The 20,768-nt window shown below is 40.5% G+C and overlaps 1 protein-coding gene and 1 non-coding gene across 5 annotated transcripts in view; one reads left to right on the forward strand and one right to left on the reverse strand.

Moving 5' to 3' along the window:
- The window catches only part of LOC129397909 (uncharacterized), a 305,819-nt gene that overhangs the window by 168,493 nt on the left and 116,558 nt on the right, over positions 1–20,768 (reverse strand). The gene's annotated exons all lie outside the window — the stretch shown is intronic.
- LOC112440281 (small nucleolar RNA U13) lies at positions 9,270–9,371 on the forward strand. Its single transcript, XR_003028456.1, has one exon. It is a non-coding gene; the product is annotated as a small nucleolar RNA U13 (small nucleolar RNA).

Here is a 20,768-nt window from a genome sequence, read left to right on the forward strand (position 1 = left end):
TCACTCAGGTGAGCTCAATAGGACGTCCTTCAGGAATTCTCCATGAGAAAACCATTCTGGCATTCAGTGCTGCTACAGCTGGGGTCTGGATGGCTTTCAATATTCTCTTCTACAGGAGCATGTCTTTGCATGGTGCCAGGGAAGCCAGAGATAGCTAGCAGATTCCCCTGAGCCCCATTCACATTAGAAGCCCTTGCTGTTGTCAGAAGGGAACCTAAAAGAGAGTTGGATATTTAACTTTTTAAATTTGTTTGCTCAGTTCAGATACATAGGTGGGATGGTTCCATATTACGATACACGCTTGGCTCCATGTTGTCTGGATAATGATCACTACCATGCTGGACAAGCTATGTATGGTGTAAATGGACACTTTCTGGAGAGCACCCGTCACATCTCACCCTCAGAGCCTCCTGGTCAGGGTCTCCTGAGGTATAAGTCACCATAATTACTTTGAAGACCTTGCTATCCTGGCCACAGTGAACTAGACCAAATATTGGTGTCTGGCCCAAGTATGATCCAGAAGAGAGCCTGGAATAAGAGCTCCACTCAATGTGAGTGCTTAATACAGATGACAGACTGGCAGGAACCACCACATGCTCTGGGTTGCGGTGTTTGTGCTACCTGTAGAGGCAGACAGTTGCGAAACACAGCAAAGGCAGCGGACAGAACCCACGAACCTCAGAGGATAACAGCAAGCAGAAGCACACTGCAGAAAGAACACCAACTTGGATGTGTGCCTGTGAATCCCAGCTACCCAGAGCCATCGTGGGCTCATGGGTAGGTGTTCAGTTAATCTGCGTTTAGAGAATGATTTAAGAATAGGGAGATGTCTGGAAGCAGTAGCAAGAGATTAAGAAGGAGAGACATCAGGGAGCTCTTGACCATGATGTTGGAGCTCAGTGTAGAAAGTGTCACCCACTGCTGAGTGGATGACAAGATCACCTGATCCCTAGATGTCTCATGTCCTATATAGCAGGCCTCCCTGCCTGAGGCCAAGCCAGGCCACTGTTGGGGCTGCTTCCTGCTCTCTTTCTTACCTGTGTAATTTCAAAATAAAATGACAGTAACTTAGATACTCTGAAATGTCTCTTAAAACCCCAAAAAAGGGCTGGGAGTGGTGGCTCATGCCTGTAATCCCAGTACTTTGGGAGGCCGAGGCGGGTGGATCACAAGGTCAGAAGTTCAAGACCAGCCTGGCCAAGATGGTGAAACCCCGTCTCTACTGAAAATACAAAAATTAGCTGGGCACGGTGGCAGGCACCTGTAATCCCAGCTACTCGGGAGGCTGAGGCAGGAGAATTGCTCAAACCTGGGCAGCAGAGGTTGCAGTGAGCTGAGATCGCACCATTGCACTCCAACCTGGGCAATAGAGTGAGGCTCTGTCTCAAAAAAAAAAAAAGTCCACAAGACCTTGTCAAGATGGAAATAAAGTAGAGACCTTGAACCTGGAGAGGTTTTTAAGTGAATGGAGGACCAGTGAACCTAAGATGTGTACCTGCCCCTGGGGTTAATCCTTCTAGTTCATAACTTGGATTAATAATGGGGCAAAATCTCTTACTAGGACTGAAAGCAAGAAAGAATATTTTTTAGATGCTTTGTTCCCTCCCCTGCTCCAGCCACACTGTGCCTCTTGCCAGATAAAATACAAGCATTTCTGTACCTTCTCCTGCATGACATAAACAAGACCTAGGATTTGATGAGTTCTGTCTTAGATGAGACTTGGGACAGGACACAGCTCTGCCCAGCCTCATCCTGAATGAGTCAACATTAACTTGATCCACCCTATAATCAAAGCATGATTTATTCTGGAACCCTGAACCCACAGCAAAACATTAGATAACAACTAGCCTATTAATAAGAGATGAAAGTGTTATTTTTAGATTAGGTTAACCTGGAAAAAGGTTGACTCAATTTTGGCTTACTGAGACGACCAAGCTGTGTACATTAACGGCTCATCTATTTATGTACTTAGCAGTGCTCAAATTAACAGGCACGTATCCACTCTCACACCGCTGTGGTTTTCTGAAATGGGCGCAGGTGTTCCACGTAGGTTAAGAGTCACCTCTGTGAACACACGCATTTCTCTTTCCTGTTAGAAAATACCTGAAATCTCTTCCGAATGCTGTGCAGACTCCGGCCTGTACGGGTATTACAAACTGAACCCCCGCTGCACTCCCACTGGCTGCACACTGAGTTAGTATCTGCTCGCCCTTCTGCCCCATGTTCTTTGAGGGTGGGGAGGTGGTAAACACGGGCATGACACAATGTAAGCATGACTGCTGCCGCCGGCTCTTACTGTAAGGTTTTTAGTTAAGAATTCATTTCTCAATTCCCCGTGGAGCTAACTTACAAAAGAATGAGGAAGAATGAGAGCATTCTATCAGGAAAAAAAAAAAACACTCTTCCTCTACTTTTTTTTTTTAAAAAACAATAGCCTGCTAATGATGTAGATGAGATCGTGTCCATTTTACAGACAAAGAAATTGAAACCAGAAGGCTCATCATCGCAAAGCGATTTTCCATTGATTCTAGAATGAAAATCCAGTTTTTAAAATTTTAATTTCAGTACTATGGCCTCTGTAATACGTATTTCATTACCTGACTAGGAAAAATGAGACCAAAGAAAAGAAACGGAACTTCTAACTCAAACTTATTAACACAGAACTTCCATTTCTGGCTCTGATGGAGTGACGTGCATCAATCCGACCATCCTGCACTACATCCTAACTACAAAAGCTGCACAAAATAAAAAACACGTTGTTGAAAGACAACAGAGAATAACCAAGTCAGCCAGTACTGGAGGGGCAATGATGCCAGAGAAAAAGCCCCCCACAGGTGAGTCCAATGTCATTCCTTGCTTCTCCCCTTCGAGCATCTGCTATTTCCCAAGCAACACTAACACAAAGGCAGAGACTCAGTGTTCAGGAGGCTTCACTCCAAAACCTGGAATCCGGGACTACTGAGGCTTCGGAACTGGAGAAGCAAAGAATTTGGAGAAAAAGAAACTGCACATAAGTGAATACACAGATTGAAAAACATAAGCCACAGTGATAAGGTCTAATGTACAGGTCATTAGAATTCTAGGAAAAGGGGCTGGGGAATAAAGGGACACAAACAATATTTACAGAGGCACTGGCCAGAAATGTTCCCAAAATGCTAAAGACATTAATCTGCAGATTTAAGAAGCTCTACAAGATTAAAGCAGAATAAATTCAGAAGGCAAAAAATAAGCATTGAGATACATCACAGTGACATCTTGCTGAAAACCTCATGGGCACACATGCTGAAAATAAAAAACACAGGAGAATCTTCAAAACAGCCGAGGGTGAGGGCTGGAGGCAGCCAGAGAGAAGCACACATCATACTCAAAGGAGTAACAATTATGCTGATAGCTGATCTTCCAGAAGAAACAGTGGAATCCAGAAGACAATGGGATGGCGTCTTTAAAATGCTGAAAATAATTGCCAAATTCTTTTTTTTTTTAATGAGACAGAGTCTTGCTCTGCCACCCAGGCTGGAGTGCAGTGGCACAATCTTGGTTCACTGCAAACTCCGCCTCCCAGGTTCAAGCGATTCTCCTGCCTCAGCCTCCAGAGTAGCTGGAATTACAGGTGTGCACCACCATGCCCGGCTAATTTTTGTATTTTTAGTAGAGACGGGGTTTTGCCAGGTTGGCCAGGCTGGTGCCAAATTCTAGATCTGGAAAAATATCTTATAAAGCAAAGGCCAAATAACGCATTTTAGTTAAATTTATTGACATAGAGTATAGCAGACAAAATTGTAAACGTACATTGAAAACATTATTTGTGTCATACATTTTTCTGCGAATGTATATGCCCTTTCCCACTAGGTTACAGACCTGCAAGGAAATACACAAGAAACAATAAATTATTTTTAAGAACAATCGACCAATGCCTATCAGTTTTTCCTTGCTCCAATTCACAGCTTTCAGCCAACTTTACCTTTGTCATCAAAATATAAAATGCTGTGCCTAAGAAATGTCTCTACATAAGTAAACTTTGTGGCTAATTTGAAAACATGAGAAAAACTAATTTAAATATTTTACCTGGCACCGCGCAGCAGCTGAAGAAGAAAGGGAGAGGCCTTGCCCTTCCCTCCGCATTGTGTTCCTAATTACATTCCTGATTCCACTCCTGAATCCTGTGCAGGACAGAGACGCTCCAAGGGAGTAAGTTGAGACTGCATCTAAAAACGTAATCAGCACCTTTCTTAATAAAGTTTGTAGAGTGTAAAAAACCATCGTGGGTTTGGGCATCAAATAGATTTTTCAGATCACTCTTCAAATCCATCAGTTCCCAGTTGTCTGTTCTTTTTTTTGTTTGTTTTTTTTGAGATGGAGTCTTGTTCTGTCACCCAGGCTGGAGTGCAGTGGCACGATCTCGGCTCACTGCGATCTCCACCTCACAGGTTCAAGCAATTCTCCCTGCCTTAGCCTCCTAAGTAGCTGGGATAACAGGTGTCTGCTACCACACCCGGCTAATTTTTGTATTTTTTAGTAGAGACGTGTTTTTGCCGTGTTGGCCAGGCCCATCACTCCCAGTCCAGTGGTACGTTCTTGGGCAAAATATTTAACCTTTTTCAGGCTTCTTTTCCTCATTTTTTCCTTTTTTTGTGTGTGAGACAGGGCGTTGCTCTGTTTCCCAGGCTGGAGTGCAGTGGTGCGATCACAGCTCATTGCAGCCTCGACCTCCTGGGTTTAAGTGATCCTCCAGCTTCAGCCTCCAAAGTAGCAGGAACTATAAGTGTGTGCCACACACGTGGCTAAATTTTTAAAAAATTTTTTGTGGAGATGGAGTCACTGTATTTTTTTCCATCTTTTAGATGAGAATACTGGTACCTATCACAAAGACTGGTGAAGATTAATTGAGATAATGAATACATGCCCAGTACAGTGCATGACTCATAGTTGACAATGAAAATAGTAGGTATTATATTATATAGTCACTCCAGGTAGTAGGAAAATACTGAATGACAAAGCATTCAGTGGGAAATAATAACAGATAAGTCCATTGTCACTCAGAATGATGAGGAATATGGCTGAGTACTAACAAAAGCAATATGTTATTTACACAGGCTGATTTCCCTGTTTTGCAGGCTGTGAAATTTGGTTGCTTTAGAGATAGGGTGGTTATTAGACATCAGTGAAAATAAGCACACTGTGAGAATTTATAGGGAAATACATTTAATTAAGTGCCATCTGAGCCACCCACACTGTGAACAAGGATTCTGGCAACAAAGGGTTATTGTTGCCAAGTTCCTGCCAAATGTTATTTTCCTAAGTTAGTGTGTTGGTGGTGGTGGCAGTGTTTTTTCTGGCCAAAGCCTGAACAAAGAATTCCAGATGGCAACATGGAGTGGGAAAGCCTCATCACCATAGACCAAAAGTCTCCTAAAGTCCAAAGAAGATTGGGAAATCCTTTAAAAATATTTCCTTTGGATGGAGGAAGGGAGTGGGTACCACAGGAAATGTAAAGTAGGAAATAACGGCGATTTAACTTAACTTTAGGGTAAATTCTTTGAGGATATTAATTCATTTCTTAAAACTTAGAATGTGCTTCCCCCACCCCCCAGGAGGAACACCAATGCAAAGCACAAGGTTCTCACTAAGTGCTAGTTGAACTGAGCAAAACTGACCCCCAGAGCACAGAGTAAGTATGACAGAAATGACATCGACAATGACCAGCTCATTAAGCTCTTCTGCAGGTTTCAGTCTCTGCACTGAGCACTTCACGTGTATCACCAGATCCTGCAACAACCCTGTGACAACCTTATTTCTTCCTTGATTCTTAGCTATAGAAATTCAGTCTCAGAGAGGTTAAAGACTTTCTTTCATCACAGAGCCAGTCAGTCACAGAGCTGGGATCAACCCCAGATCTGTCTGACTTTCAAGGTCATTTTCTACCACTGCACTGAGAAACCTGAGTAAAGTCCCAAAACTCCACCTTCACATCAATAGGTCACTAAAACAATCAATGTGTAAGATTAAGCTTGGCCAACAGACGAATTCTTACCAATGTGAAACTACCGGTCGAGAAACTCAGGAAGATACCTACTGTGTTGGGAAATCACAGGACATTCTGTGTAACAAAGTTCAACGTTACGGGGTAAAAACGAAAACACCCAACAAGCCAGTGAGGGCCACTTGTATAACTGAGGCTCCACGTTTCCACTGGAGGAGCCGAGTGTGCAGGGGTGTGGTGCAGCACCTCACGCAGCCTTACGCAGGAATGTAGTTGGCACACCCCTTTCTCCCTAGCCAGCAGAAAAAAATGCAGATATGCAGGTTGAAAGTATAAATGTAAAAATTGTTTAATTCATTGTTAAATATTCTTGTAGCTATCAGATGTAATGACAAAGACAGACAATGCCAGAAGTCATGTTTTCACAACTCTTTAGAAAAGAAAATAAGACAGTAAAGATCTGGAAAGCACGTAATTACAGGCTGCAAGTGCAATTTTGTTGCATGAGAGTGACCTGCCTCCACCCCCAGTCTCCACCATCCTTTGGACTTATCGTTTATAAGCTGAAGACTGCTATATCACTCCCAAAGTCTCTACTGAGCTGCTAAACCATATATCCAATTAGCTTTCAGATGGCTCCAGTTACATGTCACAAACAGTTCAAATTCAATATATCAAAAATATCCAAAATTTAGCTCATAATCTTGTAGTCCAAATACGTTCTTTCTTTAATATCCACTATTCCAGTGAATAGCCCAGGTATTCTTACAACCATTCATGCTGGAGACCCAAGGGTCACCTCGGACTTGGACTCCTCTCTATCTTCTTCCCTCTACAACTGAGTTCTCTCAGGTTTGCCTTTGCATATTTCCTGATTTCATCTTTCTCCATTTCTCCCTTTCTCTCTCCCTCTCTCTCTCCACCCAGCAGTGGTGCCTTTAGTTCATCATTGTTTCTCATCTGAATTAAACCAAGTACACCAAGTCCCTCAGTTATTCTTTCTCTAGTCTTGTTCCAACATAATCCATTTTCCACTCTAATCTGGTCCTTTCACCTCACTGACTCTAGACACTTCTGTATAAAGTCCAAAAGTCTTCACATGCCATATAAGATCCTTCATGATCTGTTACCTGCCCACCTCTCCATTTTTGACCCTTGTCCTTCCTACCCTGTGCCTCCACAATCTAGTCAAAGCAAACTCCGTACTTTATCTCAAATGGCCTTCACGCTCATCTTTGTGCTTATCCTCCCATATCTGTCACACTCTTTCCCTGCTAACCCCTCCACATTCCTATATAAGGTAAGGTCAATTCTAGAAAATGTGGACTCGGCCCCCATCTCCTTCCTCTCGTGGCACCCTGTGCTCACCTCTGCCCCTCTGTCGTGGTACTTACCATATTGGGTTGTGATCATCTTCAAAGCTAGCATCCCAAAAGACAGACATGGATTACTCATCTTTGTATCTATCACCTAGTAGAGTCCATGCAATAATAGGTGTTCAATAAAAGTTTGTGGAATGAATTAATCTAGAAAAGCAGAAAGGAAAGCAAAAAGGGACACCATATGTCGGGGAGAGTTTGTTTATAGGCACATTTAACAGTTGTGAGACACAGATGATCTATTATGTTAACAATTGTGAGAGACAGATGATCTATTATGTTTTCAGAGTTTGGGACTTCACCAGGGAACTAAGAGGAATAAAAGGAAGCCGGATCTCAACGATTTAAATAACATAAAGATCATAACTGAAATATTTAATTGCCTAAAGGGACAAATGGATTCATCAGCTGAAGGGTAAACTAATCCGTAAATATCCCAGGTCTAACAGCGTCTGGCATAAAGCCTTGGGGAAAATGGGCACACCCTGCACTGCACTCTGGTGATAACCCTTAACAAAAAGTGACACCAGCCTGCTGGAGCTTTCCTCCATGCACAACAATTTCAGCCAGGGAGAAGCAGTGGTAAAAATAATAATCATGAAAGATAAATACATAATGGATAAATGGATGGATGAAAAGATAGGCAGTGGATGGATAGATAGATAAGATAGAATAAATAGATGATTGATAAGTAGATGATGGATAGATGATAGATGAAATTGAATAGATACATGATTGATAAATAGATGATGGACAGATAAATGATAGATAATAGATGATAGATACAGAGATAAAATAGAATAAATAGATGATTGATAAATAGACGATGGATAGATAAATGATAGGTGATAGATGATAGATAATAGATTAAATAGATAGGCAATACATAGATGATAGAAAGATAGATGGATAGATAGATAGACAGACAGACAGACAGGCTGGCCATAGCTGTTTTGCCGGTGAAGCTGCAGTGGCAGAACACTGTTGCAAAAATAAATGCAGGCAAAAAATGTGGACATTTGGAAGGTGGAAGCCAATGGACTGTCAGTGGGATCTGCTAAAAAGAAATTTATGGTCTGATCCCACAGATCGTGATATCTGTGGAGGACCAGCCACCTTGTGCAAAAGCTGGGAAGAATGAGAGGAGAAACTAGACAAGAACTAAACAAGTGAAGAGAACAACAGAAGATGGTAAAGAAGAGGATCTAAGGCAATAGCAGCTAAGGTGTTGACCATTAGCAAAACCAGTGCAGAGGGAAAAGATACATTGACACTGAAATTAGAGAAGAGAATGCATTAGTCCCACAGATACAGAAGCTGAAACAGCCCATTACTCAGGACTTGCACCTCTGGCCATGATGGAGTAACATGGATCAGATTCACCCTCTTACCTTAAACAACAACAACAAATGGAAATAATTTTAAATAATTTCAGACACTGGACAAGAGGCAGCAGAGGACAGAGATTCCTGAGAAAAGGGGGAACAAGCAAGGTGAGCCCTGAGATGCCCGGCTTACCAGGTGGACAGCGTTTTCAGTTAAGTGATGGTGCAAAAAGATGGAACCTAAACAAAGCCTACTGGTTTACGGACACAAGTGAGAATTCAGGGATGACACTCTGGCTAACCCCATAGAGGAGAGTAATGGAGGAAAGAGAGCTTCACAGGGAAGAGAGCTGCACAGAGAGACCTGCACAGAAGGACAGTCTGGAGATGGAAAGGGGGTTCCTCTACTCTTCAGCTGAGTACTGGTCAGGGTGTGGATGTGAAGAAGCTGCACCCATCAGGAATGAGTGGGTGGAATCATCCCTGAGCTAGGGGGCAAGGAACTTTGATGTCCCCATAGCAGAGTGGAGAAATCTTGTAATACATGGTCGTGCCCTCAAAAGGAAAAAAGTACCCCTAGACCAGTTTCTTTTGTGGTTCATAAGTGTGATGATTGGGTTTTTTGCTCATGTGTGAGATGTGCCTCCTCAAACCTCGTTATGATGTCGGCACATCACCCATCTGACTTGGAAAAAAAAAATCCCTGCACCAAAGGCTGTTCTGGTTCCATCTAACCATGCTTGAAAGCAAACTTCAAAAAGATTAACTGTTTCCAAGCAACTTAAGTATGTCCCAGAACAGACCAAGAATACTTAAAAGAATACAAAAATATCTGACATCCAACAAGATAAAAATTACGTCTGGCCATCCACTCAAAAATTACCAGACATGCAAAGTAGCAAGGGAACATAATGGACAATGAGCGGGAGGGAAACTGATCAACATAAACAGACCCAGAAATAACATAGATGCAGGAGTTAGTAGACAAGGACATCAAAACAGTTATAACTACATTCCATATGTTCAAGAAGGTGGAGAAAAATGTGAGCATATTAAAGATATAAAAGGATATTTTAAGAGAGCCTTAAAGTTGGGAGAGGAGCACCTCAAAGCTTGAGTTATCTCTGATATGTTAAAAGAAAGCAGCAACATCCATTTTCCTTATCTGGTGTGATCATACCAGGCACTTTCCAAACAAGTAGACTTTTGAGAATGAAAGGAGTGCTGTTAATAATGAGCTTGGGACCATCAGCATAAACAGAGACTGCCCCGGGTTGACTGTGACATATGATGGGGCCAACATTTCCTCCCAAAGCTTAGCAATATTTAACAGTGTGTAGGACATGAACATCAACAACAGCTGACATTATGGTTTCAGTCCTTAAAGGGATGGCCTCAGCCTCTGGGAACTCTCAGCCATGCCTACTAATGCACACCACATATCTCTCCAAAATAAGTTTGTCCTTTGCAGTCCTCTCCATTTGTCCCATGGCTGACTTTGACCTCTCTCTACTGTGTTGTGCCTGACTCTTCCACTGAGAGCCTCAGGCTCAGATTTCACAATCCTTGTCCCAATCAAACTTAGCTGACTCTAGTCTCAACCCCACAGGACCATGCTGCCTACCACTCAACAGGAGCTAAAATGAAAAAGTTGTGAAAGACTTAATGAGTTACTGCTCCTTGGTAGAGAACTTATAGTAAAGCTACCGCTAGCCTCCTGGCTTTGCACGACAACCCACCAGTTACACCAAACCAAAGTTTGCCTAAGTATCGGCAAATCCCCTGTCAAGTGGTATCTGTAAATACTCTGAATTATTTGTCCAAGTGAGTCAAAATATTCAGGGTGCCAAAGAGAAAGACGATCTCTTGCAAGGTAAGCAACAAGTCTCACGAAATCTTCAAGTCCCGATCCAGTAGGGAGAAATTTCCGTCCAATGACAGAGTGAAAAGACACTGGGTGTGTTGGGGACTGGAGTGCCTCCCTTTATTTCCACAAGCCTCTGCTCCTGTGAATAATGCAATGATCATAGATCCTGACTTCATGTTATGACCTGATTGAAACCCAGACCCAAACCTGTCCTGGAGCATGTGATAAACCAGATGAGCCTGGAGTTCAGTTGTCACCACCTTCTCAAACACAGGCATCTTAATTAAAAAATTATAAGCTATACTTTTGCCAAGGATTCAGATGAAACATCAAAAGGGTGGAAAAGGGTGTCTTTCTTTCAGTTAAAGGACAGGCCCAAGATTGGGGGATAAGAGTGGAAAATCAGGTAGGTGAGAATCCAGAGACAGACCAAAACTGAAGCTCATCCCTAGTGAGGGGACCTTTCCCATTTTGGAGACAGATTGTGCTGTACTGATGACCATGTGCATAAACAAGCCTCTTCTCTCCACTCTTCAACCTTGTCTTTAAAAACAGGCCTGTCCCAGCATGTGGGGAAAACATATAAAGCATGTTGAACTCAGATATGAATCTGAATGCTGTGGAAAACAGCCAAAAAAGTGGCATCTTCTCCACCACCGACGATCCTTTGCATCCCTCTCCTCCTTGCGGGTAAATGAGAGCTGGAACTCAGCCTTGGCTCACAGCAGAAAACAATTCTAACCCAGGGCGCATCCACATTCATGGGGAAATGTTCAAGTGCTTGATCATAGATGCAGGAAAAAAAAGTCTGATTTGTTGGCATCAGACCTAGTCTTTAGATGGGAAAACTAATAAACATCAACCTTGAAGACAAGAGACAAACATTTCTTCTCCAGAAATATACTGACAGTGACCTTATAGTCTTCAAACATTTGGGCCTTTAAAATAAACAGACTTTTGTAAAATATCTAATAACAGCTAAAAGTTGTAAGTGAAGGCTGGAATATTGAGAAGATAAAGAATTGGATTTCATTTATCTTCAATGCTCTAAATTTTTGCTTCTTCCACCTTTGCCTATAGGATGAACACATCCTGAGAATGCAGGCCCAGGCAGAACCAGGGACAACACAACTAGCAGATGAAGTTGAATAATGACTCTCACCCAGACCTCCCTTCACTTTGGTGCCCAGAATTTGGTCTTGTAAAAGATTCAGACATCCATGCTTCTCTAATTAGAATAGGCTTTACTTCTATAGATAAGCACAGGTAAACCAGGAGATTAGAATCTATACAATATACCTAGAACATCTTTTTAGAGCAAGTTTCACCTGAAGATTTAGGGGAAGGGGTGTTAAGAAATGTTCTTTCACTTTAAGAGCAAGTCCAGTGTTTTTAATATTGAAGTATGGATGACTTACAGGACTATGCCTAATTTGCAGGAAATTTGAATATAAAACACAAGACTTCTTGGTATTTTACTTTATGATGGGCTTTTGGGGTCCTCATCTGTAATCTTTCTGCAATACCAGCACAACCTTTCCATTTCAGTCGAGAAGTCTGGTCCACGATGTCCTAGGTAGACTGTGAAGCTCTGAAGAACATGTGCCTTGCACTTGCTCCTGGTTCAATTTGTCCATTGCTCATCATAAATCTCAGAGACACCAGAGAGAACCAAGCATCACCAACAGTGACTGATATGGTTTGGCTGTGTCTCCACCCAAATCTCATCTTGAATTGTAATCCCCATAATCCCCCTGAGTCGTGGGAGAGACCTGCTGGGAGGTAATTGAATCATGGGGGTGGTTTTCCCTATGCTGTTCTCGTGATAGTGACAGAGTTCTCACGAGACCTGATGGTTTTATAAGCGTCTGGCATTTCCCCTGCTGGCACTCTTTCTCTCCTGCTGCTCTGTGAAGAGGTGCCTCCTATCATGATTGTAAGTTTCCTGAGGCCTCTCTACTCAGGCAGAACTGTGTCAATTAACTTCTTTTCTTTTTAAATTACCAGACTTGGGTATTTCTTCATAGCAGCATGAGAACATATGAATACAATGACCAGTTATGGATGAGAAGTGCCCAACTGCACAATCTTATCGATTTCATACCACCAGGTCTCACAGAAATGGTACGGAGATGTCTCAAGCAAGATCAAATCAGAAAAATCATGACTCCATGAGGAGCCAGGCACAGTGACTCCCACCTGCAATCCCAGCTACTCAGGAGGCTGAGGCAGGAGAATCACTTGATCCCTAGGATTTGAAGCTGCAGTGAGTTATGATCATACCACTGCACTCCAATCTGGGTGATAGAGGGAGACTCTATCTCTTAAAAAATATATATCCATAAGGGTAGAGGTCTTTATTTTGTTCATGAACTTATCCACCAAGCACATAAAACAGTTCATGCTCTGTAAACATATGTCGAAAATTAATTCTATATGCTACTTCCTCAAACATTATTTTCTAATTATCTTCCCAAATGGCTAGTTAGATGAAAATCAGTTGTCTCTTGTACCATTCTACATTCAGAAGGAATGAAAGGTATGCTATAAGGAAAGGGGAGTGTGAGTAACTAATTTGAAGGAAAAAAGTAACCAAGGTTTTCAGTGTTTGTGGATGGATATATAGACATCTGTCCATCTTTGAGTCATTGGGAATTTGACATCGTTTCCCAGAGCCAATAACTTTTTGTCCTGTTGGGAAGCCTCTGTCTTGCTCCATCAGCCACATAGCAATCTCCTCTGCTCAGCAGTCACGCTCCCTTTCATCCACTCCTGATGAGGTCATTTCCTGCCTGGCTGAACCAGGGGCTTAGTTGAGAGTGAGCTGGCCAAGATTCAATCAGGGTAAGCCTGAAGCTGTGTGCTTGAACTGGGGAAACGCTTCAGGAGTCACAGGAGCGATCTCTTCCATGTGCGGATGGGATGCATTTAACCCTTGCCATTGACAGTGACAGCTTTAGGTCAGGATGGAAGCAAGGCTTGAGGACACAACTGTGGGCTAGAAACCAGAACACCTGGGTGCCAGTGCTGGCTTCCACGATAAATACCTGGGGCTGTTAGGAGGATCAAAGCTTTGGGCAGGAGGCAGGTGTGGGGATTCTGAGGGAAGTTTTATTTTCCTCATGTGGAAAATGATGGGGTTGGAATTTATTATCTCCAAGGTCCTTTCAGCTCTAATTTAATGTTGCTCCAGGCATCTCTGAGGATTTCTGAGATAGCCTGGATACCATCTGTGCTGGTGTGGAGGTCGCTACCTCCCATTCCAAATGCTGGCCAAGGTGACTCTCAGGTGGATTAACCAAAACCACAATTGGGGAAGAAGCTGAGGCTGAGTGCTGATGGCAGATGCCAAGAAAGTGCGACACAACCTGTCCACAACACTCTTGAAGATGCTCAGCCTGGCCATGCCTGCCAGTGTCCAGAGACACTGAGAGGGCCTGGGTGCCAGGCTGCCATCTAGGGCCGGGGAGGAGCCTACACAGGACAGTGCATCGGCAAGGAATGAGAAGTCAGAAAACTCTCCAAAGACACCTCAAAGGATTCTGGTCAGCCAACCAAGCACCAAGTGGTTTCTTTATGGGGCACGAGAATACGTATAAGTGGATGAGGCGGGGCCTTGGGAGAAATCCACTCTGAAGTGAGCCCAGATTATAGACCATCTGGAAGAGCAGCTAAGAGCACTCTGATGAAGGAAGAAAGAGAAGGCATGCGGCTAAGACACCAGCACATGTTAGAAAGGTGCAGAGGTCAGGATGGCGTGCTCCTGGAGTAAGAATAAATAATCAATCAATTGAACAGAATAAAGTGGAAGATCAGACCCATATTTCTATATACATTTCTATACAAATGTATACAAATGTATACATTTCTAAACAAATGTGTTTCTATACAAATGATAGCTACACATATAATAAAAGTTTGATTTTAACATTAGAAAGGAAAATAGATTCTTTAGTATAGGGCTCTATTCCTAACTCACATCATATACCAAAATAAATTTCAAATAGATTACAGAGTGGCATACTGAAAATTACCAATGAAAGAATTGAAAGCAATATAACTAAATACCTATCCAATCCCTGTCAAGGGAGTGTTTCTAAGCATATGCACAAAAGAAGATATAATAAAGGAAAGGACACTATGTAGAACTGTAAGAAAATTAGAAATTCTCTCCAAAACTTAAAATATAATAATAATAAAATTTTAAAAAAAGAAATTCTCTCTATAGAAAGGAGCACTAACTAAATTAAAAGATGAACAATAAACCAGGAGGAGAGAAGTTAGAACAATTTGACAGGCAAGTGATTAAAATTCTACATAAGGGGCTTCTAACAAGTCTGTCTGCCTATCACTAGCTACGTGACTTTGGGGGGTCATTTAATTTCACAGACTTCTATTATATTAATAGGGATAATCAAATACATTTCAGAGGATTGCAAGGATTATAAAAGAAAATACATGAAAACTAGCACAGTAAAGGCTTACTAAATGTTGGCTGCCATTATTATCAAAAGTATTATTATATCATTATTCATTAGTATAATAAAAGAATACATGATATTTATATTTATATATAATAAATAAATTATTAAATACCACAAGGGAATTAGAAACAAAAACTTGGAAAGGCAATTCAAACCAGAAGAATACAAATGGCAAACAAATGAAATGGGACCTGGTCATCAGCTGTCAAAACAGGTGTGTTTTTAAAACAATAATATTTTTAAATGACAACATATGGAGTATAGGGAAAATTCTCATACCTTATTGGTATAAGTACACTTTAGTATAATCTTCCTGGAGGGCAGTTGGTATAAAACAATGTTTATACCATTTGACCTAATAATTCTACTTCTTTATCTAAGGAAACAATCAGATATACACCAAATAAAAAGGTATATCAAGATGATTCATTATAATAGCAAACACCAGAAGCAAGGCTCAACAAAGGAATGTTTATTTCATCCATGCAATGGAATTGTATCTAGCCGTTGAAAATCAAGTTGCAAAAAATATTCAGAAGCATGGGAACATGTTTACCATATTTGTTCAATGAAAAAAGGAAGCTAAATATCTCTTCTATATTTTATCTCAGTTTTATTTTAAAAATGAATCTTACAATACAGAAAAAGATCCATATAAATAAATATACATACATACCCATGTACTCATGTATGTATACGAAACAAATACACTTTTATATCTAGGTGGTAGAAATGCTAGTGATTTAATATTTTCTTTGTCTTTATTTTCTGAAATTCTTACTATTTATGTGTATCACTTTTAATTAGAAAAAAAATACAACAAATACTATTTTAATAGACCCCGATGTCACTTTCCTCCTTGTCTCATATTACTTTCCAAGCTATTACTTTTATGTCAAGTTGGAAATCAAGAAGGCCAGTAAATCACCCAGTTGAGGGTCTTATATGCACCCTACCTAAGGCCCAAGTGCCTCTCCGGAGAGTCTCTCTCTGGTGTTAAGTTGTTGTTTAACCCACATGATCATGCTGACTACCTCCTCCACTTTCTTCTCCTTCCCCTCCTTTTCAGGGAGTAGATGCCTCTGCATAGAGTTTGGGATTTGGAGGCTCACAATCCTGAGCTAGAACCCCAGCTCTGTGTCTTCCTTGACCTTGGGCTCAGTGTTGTAAATGGAGCATGGGCTTGAGAAGAACTCTGAGAGTTTACATGCAATAAAAGGGTTTGTGATGTAGACAATCTAGGGTATTTGGATTTTCTTCTTTCACGAGCGGGAAATAATGGAAACTTTTAAATCAGAAGAGCAATATGACCTTAGCAAAGTGTCGCTTAGTGAAGTATCTCTAGCAGCAGTATTGAAGAAAGACAAATGAGAGGAGGACACTGGTAACTCCTGAAAAGTTCAGCAAAGAGGATGAGGAATGGATCCAAGATACCACGACCGAAGTGGAGATACTGGTTTCATGCATGAGCGCATGACTGTGTGTATGTGCTCAAATGTGAAAGGAGAGAGAGAGGAACTAGTGACAAGTCTTGGATTTTTTTGCTAAGGGAATTATTGGGATTCAAGCACTGCCAACCCAGTATCCACTCACCTATATTCTTCCTTTTTTGATTTACTTACTTCTTCAATTTATTTTTAATTGACAAATAAAAATTGTACATACCTGTCATGTAGATTATGTTTTGATATATGTATAGATTGTGGAATGACTACATCAAGCTAATTAATATATACATTATCTCACATACTTATTTTTGTGGTGAGAACACTTAAAAGTAACTCAGCAATTTTTAAGAATACAATACATTGTTAGCAACAATGGTATTGTCAGTTAGTTATACTCGCCATGTTTACTTCTCCTTTGTAGTTACAGGACCTCAGTTTCTTTCAGGGCAGCAACACATTTCCCAGCCTCTCCTGCAACTCGGGGGTGTCAATCAGATACGAATAGAGGTTGCTAGATGGGACGTCTAGGAAAGTTCCTTAAAAAGAAAATGGTGTGCATATTTGCTGCCCTTCTACACCTTTCTTCTACATCCTAACCGGAAACTGGATGCAATGGCCAGAGCTCCAAAAACCACCTTCCATCAATAGATAATATCGTGGATGGAATCCATATTTTAGGGGTGATGAAATAGAAAAAATAGAGGTATCCTGGGGTCCCAAAGACCACTAAGCCTTTGTACTAGCCCTGGACTTCCTTTATCCAAATGTCTTTCATATTAAAAATAAATCTCTACCTGATTGAACCAACTTTATTTGGGCTCTGTTAAGTGCTAATTTAGTCATCATTAACTAACAACGAAGAACACAGGAAGCAGGGAAAATTTAGTTGTGTGCAAATTGACTGGGCGATTGTGTTGTTTGTATTATTTTATATTTGAGACATCCATACAATATCCCACTCAATTTACTCATAAAGCAATTGGAAATATAAAATACTGATTATAATTGAAGTCCTGAATATAATCATATCAGAAGGAGATTGTGTATGCAGTAGAAGAAATAGTTTAACCCCTTAAGATCACCAGCGCTGCATAATAATCCTAAACATAAATGCCCCTAATAAGAGAGCTTCAAAATACGTGAAGTAAAAACTGATAGTATTGCAAGGAGAAACAGACAAACCCACAATTATATTCAGAGATTTCAATCGTGCTCTCAATAATTAATAAAACAGGTAGACAGAAAAATAAGTAAGGGCATAGAAGACATGAATAACTCAATCAACTTGACCTAATAGTTATAGAACAGTCAACCCAATTTCAGCAGAATATACTTTTTTCAAGTGGCCACAGAACATTTACCATAATAAACTATATTCTGAGCCATAAAATAAGTCTCGAAGTATATTCTCAGCACATAGTGAAATTAAATTAAAAATGAATATTGAAAAGATATCTGGAAAGTCTCCAAATATTTATAAATTAAATAACATACTTTTAAATAACCCATGGATCAAAGAAGAAAAGATTTTGAACTAAGTGAAAATAAAAATACATTTTAGAAATTGTGAGATGCAGCTAAAGAGGTATTTAAAGGAACATTTATAGCACTAAAATATCTATATTAGAAAGAGGAAAGGTCTGAAATCAAAGATCTGTTTCCTACATAAGAAAAAACCAGTAAATGAAACTCAAAATAAGTATAAGAAATGAAATAATAAGGATTAAAGAGGGAGTCAATAAAATAGAAAACAGAGAACAGTAGGGAAAATCAATGAAATAAAAGCTTGTAATTTTGAGACATTCATCAATAAGGTCTCAGAGGACATGGTGTGTAAATCAATGAAATAAGGAAAGTGTCTTTTCCTCAGTAAATGTTTCCCCTAACACTTAACGTAGGCTTCCTCCTACGCTTATTCTCCCTCTATATCCCGATTGTTTCATTTTATGTTATATTTTAATTCATCATTTTGTAGTTGGTTGGTTGGTTTAGGATTTGTCTTTTTTGTATCAGTCCAGTAGGGCAGGAATGATATCTGGTTTTCTCAGCACTGTACACCCAGCATGTATGAGAGCTTTCTTCATATAGTAGGTACCCAATAAATACTTGGTAAATCAATTACAGGAGAGTAATTGCTCAATGGTGAGAGCTGAGATGATGATGATAATGATGAGTGAATATGTATAAGAGAAAACAAGACAAAATGGAGAGGTAGCCTTTTTCAGCTGTTTGAAATGGGTAGTCAAAAAGAAAGATTTTATTCAAGAAGTGATAGTTAATTGCCCTTAAAATAGATATATGCAAGTAAGTGGCATGGGAAATAGAAAAGAATCTCATTAGAGGAAACAACATAAGGAAAGGTAAAGAAGCATAAGAAAGAATGGCCCATTTGGGAATCTGTCAGTGCTTGGGCATGGCTAGAGCATGGGATACAGGAAGGGAAGAATAAGAGAAGACACAGACCAGGCACAGAAGCTGGATCACAGATGGTCTTCTTTGCCATGGTAAGAAGTTTGGGCTTCATCCAGTAGGCCTGCAGAGTCTGAAAAATTTTAAGAAAGGAGTAGCCTGAGTACATCTGTATTCTAGAAAGCTGATTCTGACAGTCTGTGGACAATAGATTGGAGGAAAGCAGGAAACGTGGAAAGGAGAAGAAGGTGGTTTGATTAAGACATACCAATGGAGTAAATAGAATCTGGTCACAGGTTGGATTGGGGAGTAGGTGCCGTCAAGGAGAGGGAAGTCAAGGTTGACTCCCAATTATTCCAATCAGGCAACAGAGGAAATGGTGAGCAAATCCATGAAATAAGGAAAGTAGAAATCTCTGCAGGAAAAAAAGATAACGAATATCCTTTGGGACATGATCAAATGCTTCTTTCCCCACATTTGTACCAACTACTTTCATTCTACCCAGTGGCACCTACTAAGGAACACTGAACACACCTGGACCTTGCACCTCCATCAAAACTCACGCCTTCACAATGCCATTCTTAGTGGAAATGAAATAACTGGATAAGTGACTTAGGCAACATAACCAGGTGTTATCGCCCCCAAGTATCCATGGGCATTTCAAAAGGGGCCTTGTTAAAAGGGCATATTAAATGAAATTAATTTGGCTTATTGGGGATTCCCAATGATAACTGATTTTTTAAAGTTTTATTTGCACCAATATTTTTCTGTTGTAAACAAAAACCTAAAAAAGAAAAGCATGATAGCAGAAAAAATTATACAGAAAAATAGGGGGGAAAAGTCTGTCTAGAATAATGACAATTTTAAAAGAAAAAGAAGGACTTCTAAGGGTGAAGCTATCAGGAACGATATAGATAGTTTCCTCTCCTACATCATATTCCTGAAATCAAAGAACAAAAGCCTAGCACCCTACTTTCTATAGTAAATAAATTAACAGGATGTCTCCAAGCTTAAAATACACCTAGGTTTTTATCCTAGCACTGCCACTTCCTAACTCTGTGACCTTGGCCCTTTGTTTTATTGTGCCTCAGTTTCCTCATCTGCAAAATCATGATAATAATTTCTACCACTTAAGAGTCACTGAGAAGATTAAATCAGAGGCAATAGGTAAAGTACCTGACTTACGGTCTCAATAAATGTTAGCTACTTCTAGCAGTAATGAGAACGTTTCCGGGGAATATTTGTGTATTTACATGATTTACTGTGTCTGCAGGGTTAATTTCGTCATGCCATCATAGGCTGAGGATGGGCACAATTACTTGTCCCATCCTCAAAGAGCCTGGAGACAGGGCAGTGTCCTGAGCAAACTATGCAATCCCTGAAGAGCAGGAAGTAAGCAATGAGAAAATAAATAGGATCAAACACCATGTAAACAGCTGCACAAAGCTCACAATGCCTTTCCTATAAAGGAAAAACAATAATGACAGTGAAGCAACAATTATGACAATTAAGTTTAATGGAGGTAATTAAGCTAACTTAAATAAATGAGCATTCTTTAGATATCTTGCTGACTTCTTCCACTTACTATTCTTAGGATTCAAAAGAGCAAAACAAACATTCAACCTCAAAGGCTTCCTACAGATTTAGGGAGAAGCCACCAGAGCTGAAGATGTAGCTTTAGTGTGCTTAGACTCCTTTCTGAGGGGTACAGAGCTCAGGATGTGGGGGGCAAGGAGATGGGTCAAGAAACGGGTCCTGAATGTTCACATGGGGCCTCCAGGCAGTGGCCAGGCATCTATTAATGGCTGCCTTGTGTTTTCATACCTGGGAGAGCTGAATAAGGAATTGCAATACCGAGGCCTCTAACAATGACAGT

This window comes from Pan paniscus, chromosome 5 (genome assembly GCF_029289425.2).
Source record: "Pan paniscus chromosome 5, NHGRI_mPanPan1-v2.0_pri, whole genome shotgun sequence".
In the NCBI taxonomy this organism is placed as follows: Eukaryota; Metazoa; Chordata; class Mammalia; order Primates; family Hominidae; genus Pan; species Pan paniscus.